The 7,136-nt window shown below is 38.2% G+C and overlaps 1 protein-coding gene and 1 pseudogene across 1 annotated transcript in view; both read left to right on the top strand.

The window, feature by feature from the left end:
* Positions 1 to 7,136, top strand: part of LOC111150483 (diacylglycerol kinase kappa) — a 175,976-nt gene that overhangs the window by 14,412 nt on the left and 154,428 nt on the right. The window lies entirely within an intron of this gene.
* LOC111150349 lies at positions 5,845 to 6,302 on the top strand (annotated as a pseudogene).

Below are 7,136 nucleotides of genomic sequence, written 5' to 3'. Positions count from 1 at the left end.
TTACTAATTACAGGAAAAGCTTTAACTTGTTTTGCCAATGCCTCTGATCAGATTAGCACACTGATCTTGAAAATGGTTTGATCAGGAAAGAGAATATGGAGTCTCTACTTAGACACAGGAATCTCTTAAAAGCCGTCTTGTTTCCAATTAGAAGGAACAAATTTTCCCTAAAATAAGATAAACAACTTCTGTCTTTTCAGTTGGGAAAGATCACCACATAAAGTTTTACAGTTTGTATACTATATAAGCCTGCCATGTCTAAGGGGACACTTTTCATAAAGTAAGCCATCATATATATATATATATATATATATATATATATATATTTCTTCTAACAATTTTCCTGCAGATGGCAGTCAAGTGCCTTGTGCTAACAAAATTGGTATATTATGACAATTTTTGACAAATGGAAGGAAAATACCTTTAGCAAATGGTGCCTTTTCCTGATGTGCCCAATGGTGTGTTGTGGGCTGATCCTGCTACCAATTCTTTGCATTTAAATACAATGTCCCCCTTAGCAACTCTCTCAAAGCTTATAAACCATATGCTCAGAACCGATTTCCAAAAGTACCTATTTTATTCCATAACACAATTAACCTGAGCATCATTTTAAAACAGAAACCTACAACTTCTTGATAAAGGAATTTTCAGGGGCACAGACATAGTCAGGCATACATCCACAGATGCATACTGGTACATTTACTCCAGGAACTAAGTATATATACTTCAATAGCTGAACAGCCTGGTAAGTAGGTATATACACACACAGCTTAGCTGGACATTAAAGCATATAAAGGAGGAGGTTCTGGTTGCTTGCTTTGGTACTAACCTCTTGCTCAGTTTTCCTATTTAATATATTTTCATTATGTCTCACTCCTACAGGCCATGAGTTCCCCAAAGTTTGCATGCTCTTTTGTGAGTTCAATTCAACATACCTTTCTAAGGGCTTACTAGTGACAAAGAACTGTGCTAAGTAGATAAAGGAACCCATTTTATCTTGGAAGTTTGTTTGAAGGTGGTTAGATCTGAACTGTGTATGAAAATTAAGTAGGACTTTGATAGGCAAACATGAAAAAGGAGAGAAAAGGCAGAGGGAGTACCTAAGCATAAACATGGAAGAGGTGGACAATGCTCCTCTGATAATCCCACAAAGACTAGATATGGTAGGAAGTTTTAGTGCATCAGGAGGAAAGGCTGGAGAAGCCAGGTGGGAGCTAAAATGCACAGGACCTTGAATACCAGGTGAAGGAATATGTGATCGATTCCTTAAATAGTGGAGAATTGTGAAAAGTTTTTGATTGAGAGTAACATGACTAGGTTTGGATTTAAGAAAACTCTATCAATATATAGGATGGGTTAGATAGGACAACTCTAAGGGATGGGACATCAGTCTAGGCAAGAGATGTTGAGGACCTAAGGCAATCAGGATGGGAAGAAATGGAAGATTTTGTTTGTAACTGATTGGGTGTGGATGATGGGCAAGATGAGTAGAAGACAACTTTGAACTTATGAGTCTGGCATTGTTAGAATTATAGAGATCAGGACAAGAGTAGACATAGGTAGTAGCTAGAGGAAGTTTATGAGTTTAGTTTTGGAAAATTTGAGTTTGAGGTGCTGGTGAGGCCTGTGCTCAAGACAGTGATTATAGAAAGGCAAGAACTTAAGGGTTAGAGGACTGGAGGACTGTTGCCCTGCCCCTGGATTGAAAACAATGAAATGAAATTAATAGAATCAGATAATGGAAGAGAAACAATAAGAACAAATTCTTTTTGAGAAAATACACAGAGGAAAAAATACTGATGTAGAAATTAAAGTTTTGGAAGAGAAGGGAGAGATAAGAGAATGTGTACTTTTTAAAAAGGAACATTTTCTTTTAAAGTGTTGATCTTGAATAATTTTTTAATAACTTCTCTATCTTCTCCTTTGGCTATTTTGTTGATGAAAACCCTCTGAATGGTATTGAAAGGACAGAAAATATTGTTAATGTGTTGTTCTCAGACTGAATGCAAGTAGCTCTTCTCCTATTACCCAAGTCTTTATTTGTAAGCCTCAGAATATAGTGTGTTTGGGGAAACCATTAAGAAAGGTTAATAGTTACCTAATTATTAAGGGAAAAGCATGAGAACATTTTTCTTATGTTAACATAATAAGAAGAAAATATTGTCCTCTACATCAAAGATTCTATTTTAAAGCTCTTTGCACATAGTACGCACTTAATAACTTGAAATAACAAGAACCGCAAAGCAGTCTTATATGTATAATGATACTAAAAGATCTCCAAAGACAGTAAACTAAGACATCTTTAGGTATGATAAGATTTTCTCTGAATATGTTGAGAGGAGATAGGGACTTTCTTAAAGAAAACTATTCTTACCAGGTGACCTTTGTCTTTTGGCAGCGAGGTAAATAATAAGCCACTTAAAATCACTCCAGACAGTGGAGGGAACACATGGAATTCCAGACAGAATAATCAGAGAAGAAACTGATAAATGTTTGAAAGTGTGAGCTTAAGTCTTAGTAGGTCCCTAGCTCTTTGCCAGTTGGTGTGGAAAAAACAAAGGTAGATATGAAGTCTGCGATTTTATTTGGGAAACAAAACATGTATACTGGAGACAGGTACATAACAATATAAGGAAAGATATTATATTTCAGCATGTGTAGTACAGAAAATAATGCTATAGAACTATAAAAGAGGAGCAATAAAGGATGAATTAGTTTGGGAAGGCTTCCTGATGGAGGTGAGATCAATTGAGTTTAGATCTGGGAGCAACATACAGAGACTTGGAAGCAGCCAGGACTCTATTCAACTGATATCAAAGAGCTTTTAGAGAAAATCAGAGGGATTTGGACTCTATTCTGTATCGCAGGACATTATTTAAGGTTCTTGAATAGGAGAGTAACATAATGAAAGAAATTTTTCTAAGATATGTATTGTGACAGTAAGAAGGATAGATTGGAAGAGAACAAGATAGGAGGCGGGGAGATTAGGCTGTTATAAAAATCCAGGTGAGAGATGATGGTGGCCTGATTATTGCAAGTGATGATGATCACTCATCCATCTAAAATCATTTATTGAATACCTATTCTGTGTCAGACACTGTGCTGATAACTGTAATTTACCTGAAGGAAATTATAGCCAAGCAAAGGAAATAAGACCAAGTATACAAATAACTGCAATCCCAAGGAGAAAAATGATACTCATTTTAATACAAAAGAAACTCTGAGTTCAAAGGAGATAAGAAGTGATTGGACCCTGGCAGAATGGGGTAGACTTGGGTTCAGAGATGAATTAAAGTATATTCCAGAGTTTTTCTTACTTGGGGGGAAGTACCAGAAGGAGTGATAAGAAGGGCAAACAAAAGAGTGTGAGCAAAGGAACTAAGGTGAGAAAACACCGTGTTTTGGAAGCCAGAGGATGTAGATCTTCAGGGATACAGACAGAGATGTAGAACTGGGAGAAAATGGGGATAGAACAACTGATTTGGGGGGTGGTGAGTAAGGAGGAAGGGAAATCATTAAGTGAGAAGCATGAGAGATTAATAATTTCTAATTTTCTTTTTACTTTGCAACTCGCCTCTTTCTCAAACTCTGTCTGGATTCTTTCTTGGTGACATCCAAGGGTCCAAGATGCTTTTGTTTCATTTCTGGACTACCCACTTCTACATACTATATCTTTCTCTAACATGAGAGTATAGGCTCCTGCCTGATGTTCAGAGATACCCTAATCTGAGAAGAGAAATGATTCACCTATGGATTTCATACAGGGTCTGTTTCTATAGTAAGCAATATCTACATTTAATCTTTGGTATTTAAAAGCATCTTCTAGTCTCAGTTTTGCTACTGTATATTCACATTTGGTGTGCCTTTAGAAGGTATTGTTGTGCATGTGAGGAACACTATTCCTAATCAACTTTCTCTGCATTCTTATAATACTAAAATTTCAGATTGAGCTTTCAGAGACCTTGCCCAATCACTCATGTTATAGCCATAAAAAGCAGTGGTCTTTCTAGACTACCATTTGATTTCTGTATTATACTCCACAATTTTCTAAAATACTTCCACATTTCCCATATCCTATGTCTTTAGATCCTCACCCCAACCCTGTGTGTGATATTAACTTTATCCCCATTGTGCAGATGAGAAAACTGAAGCTAAAGGACACTTGAATTAAGAATCGGAGTCAAGATTCAAGCCCAAGTCTCCTGACTCCAAAACCAGTCCCTAATCCATGCAGGCCAGTTAGTACAAGGTTTTCAAAGCAGCCCTTCTGAACCCAGAAATGATCTAGATTCCTCTAAACAAAGTGGGAAAATGGGGGCCACCTGTCTTCATTTCAGGACTAATTACCTTCGTTAAAGCCAACCAAGTCCACAAGCTTAAGATAAGACAAGGTTTTCGGGTGGTTGTAATTTTTTTTTTTTAATGCTGAAAAATGCTTTAGATGCTTATAATGATGATTCACTATGTAAATAATTGGGGACTTCCTGAGGTCAGAATTCTCAAAATGTTCTGTAATTCTTAAGAGATTAAAAACACACCAATCTAGTCATTCAGCCCCAGAATTGAGATTTAAGAGGTTGATTCTATTCCTAGCATGCCTTTGTGATTTGAGGTGAATCCTTTAACCTCTCACTTTTTATTTATCCATTTGTAAATAAGCATATTTCCCATTATAGAATATCTGGGAAACACTTTAAAATTCTAGGCTCGAAAGTATTTCAAAGCCTTATAAGTTCCTTAGACCTTTTTATACAGCTTCAAAATGACTGTGACATCAATACAAGGTAGAATTATTTTGTTAAAAACAAGTATATGGAGGGGCGCCTGGGTGGCTCAGTGAGTTAAAGCCTCTGCCTTCGGCTCAGGTCATGATCTCGGGGTCCTGGGATCGAGCCCCACATCGGGCTCTCTGCTCAGCAGGGAGCCTTCTTCCTCCTCTCTCCTCTCTCTCTCTCTGCCTGCCTCTCTGCCTACTTGTGATCTCTGTCTGTCAAATAAATAAATAAAATCTTTAAAAAAAAAAACAAGTATATGGAGACAGGGTTAAAGCACAGATTTCTGCCTGCCTACTACTGTTTCTAATAGGCACAGCTCAGGTCTGTGTTCTACTTTCACCTCCACCACAATGTAGTCTTGCCACTGCTAGTGGGATCATCTTGCGTCCCACCCCCTGCAGGGTCATAAGTCACTAAGACTGATATCCATGGGTGGAGATTTTTCTATAGTAGAAGACCAGTGAAGCAGGGTAATTCTCTAATTTCATTTCCTCCCTTTGAAGCCTGGATTATGTGGAAGGGAAAATATTTTAGACTCTAGTACAATATTTCTCTGTCCCATGCCTTAATGTCCCTGTGTATAAAATGGAGTTATTAAGATCTGCTTTTACCTGCAGAGAGGATGGTGTGAGATTAACCGTGGGAATTGCAGTATAATATAGAGGGCTTCAAAGTCAGACACATTTGAGTTGAAATCCCAGCTCTGTCATTTCTTATCTCTGTGACCTTGGGCAAAGACCCTCACTCACCTCTCTGAGTCTTATTTTTCTCATTTTCACATGAGACTAATAATTCCTACCTTGTAGTGTTGTTCTAAGGATCAATGGCATATCAAGAGTTTAGTTCAGTACCTGGCACCTAGTTGGTTCTTTAAAAAATGGTAACAGTAGGGGCATCTGGGTGGCTCAGTCGTTGAGCGTCTGCCTTTGGCTTAGGTTGTGATCCCAGGGTCCTGGGATGGAGCCCCGCATCGGGCTCCCTGCTTCTCCCTCTCCCACTCCCCATGCTTGTATTCTCTCTCTCATTGTCTCCATCTGTGTCAAATAAATAAATAAAATCTTTAAAAAATATGGTAACTGTAGTTTTCCCTGCCCCTGCCAGCAGAGGTGGCAGCCATCTCCTACTTGGCATCATAGCCACCCTCAGAACACTTGTGAAGCTCAAGATTGTTAAAAAAAGAACCAAGAAGTTCATCCAGCACCAGTCAGACCAATATGTCAAAATTAACCATAATTGGTGAAAACCCAGAAGCACTGACAGTAGGGTGCACAGAAGATTCAAGGACCAGAACTTGATGCCCAACATCGGTTACAGAAGCAACAAGAAAGCAGAGCACACACTGCCCAGTGGCTTCTGGAAGTTCCTAGTCTACCTTAGGTGCTGCTGATGTGCAGCAAATCTTACTGCACCCAGGCTGCTCACAATGTCTCCTCCAAGAACCACCAAGCCACTGTAAAAAGAGCAGCCCACTTGTCCATCAGCGTCACCAATCCCAATGCCAGGCTGCGCAGTGAAGAAAATGAATAGACAGCTTATGTGCATGTTGTGTTTGTGTTAATAAAACCACAAATCTATTTTTTAAAAGGTAGCTGCTACCATGTGAAAGACACTGATTTTGCTTCAAGCAAGTGCTTTGTGTGTGTATAATGTATATATGTGATCACTGCCTCTGCTTCCCTTCTCTTTTTAAAAGGATGAGTATGCCATGCAAAGCAAAGTGAGAAGAACAAGGGTGGCTACCATTGCTTCTTAATAATATATTTTAACATCAGAGTCATATACTCCCTTTACTTACTGATGTTTTCTTCTTCTGGTTAGAGGGGTATGTCAAGATAGAGTCTTCCATTTCAAGTCAACAAGTATTTTGCTTAAAAAATTTTATTGTGATATAATTGACGTATAACATTAGTCTCAGGTGTACAACATAATGATTCCATATTTGTATATATTGCAAAATGATCACCACAATAAGTCTAGTTAACATGTCACCATATACTGTTACAACACTTTTTTCCTCCAGTCAACAAGTATTTCTGAGCATGTCATATGTGCCCCTCTGACTTCTTAAGTTCTCTCCTCTTGCCCTGATTTCATTAATATTAATTACTTACAGAATTTCTTAAGTTTTTAGTTAATAATGATTTCAATCCCTCCTGACGCCTGACTACCCATATCTCTCAGGACTTTTTTCCCCAGAAAAGCAGCAATTTTAATTCAAAAGCAATTTTATGTGTGAGTGAAGGAGGAGAAAAGAACCCCCAAAAAGCTGCAGGGCAAAAATGATACAGTTGCAGCAGTCTGTCTCTTCAGGCAGCCTGCAGATATATATATATTTTTTTCACTCTCCATGGTGCACAGAAT

The sequence above is a fragment of the Enhydra lutris genome, unplaced genomic scaffold (assembly GCF_002288905.1).
Source record: "Enhydra lutris kenyoni isolate GAN:26980312 unplaced genomic scaffold, ASM228890v2 scaffoldscaffold23, whole genome shotgun sequence".
NCBI lineage: Eukaryota > Metazoa > Chordata > Mammalia > Carnivora > Mustelidae > Enhydra > Enhydra lutris.
This window is presented reverse-complemented; position numbering and strand designations above follow the sequence as displayed.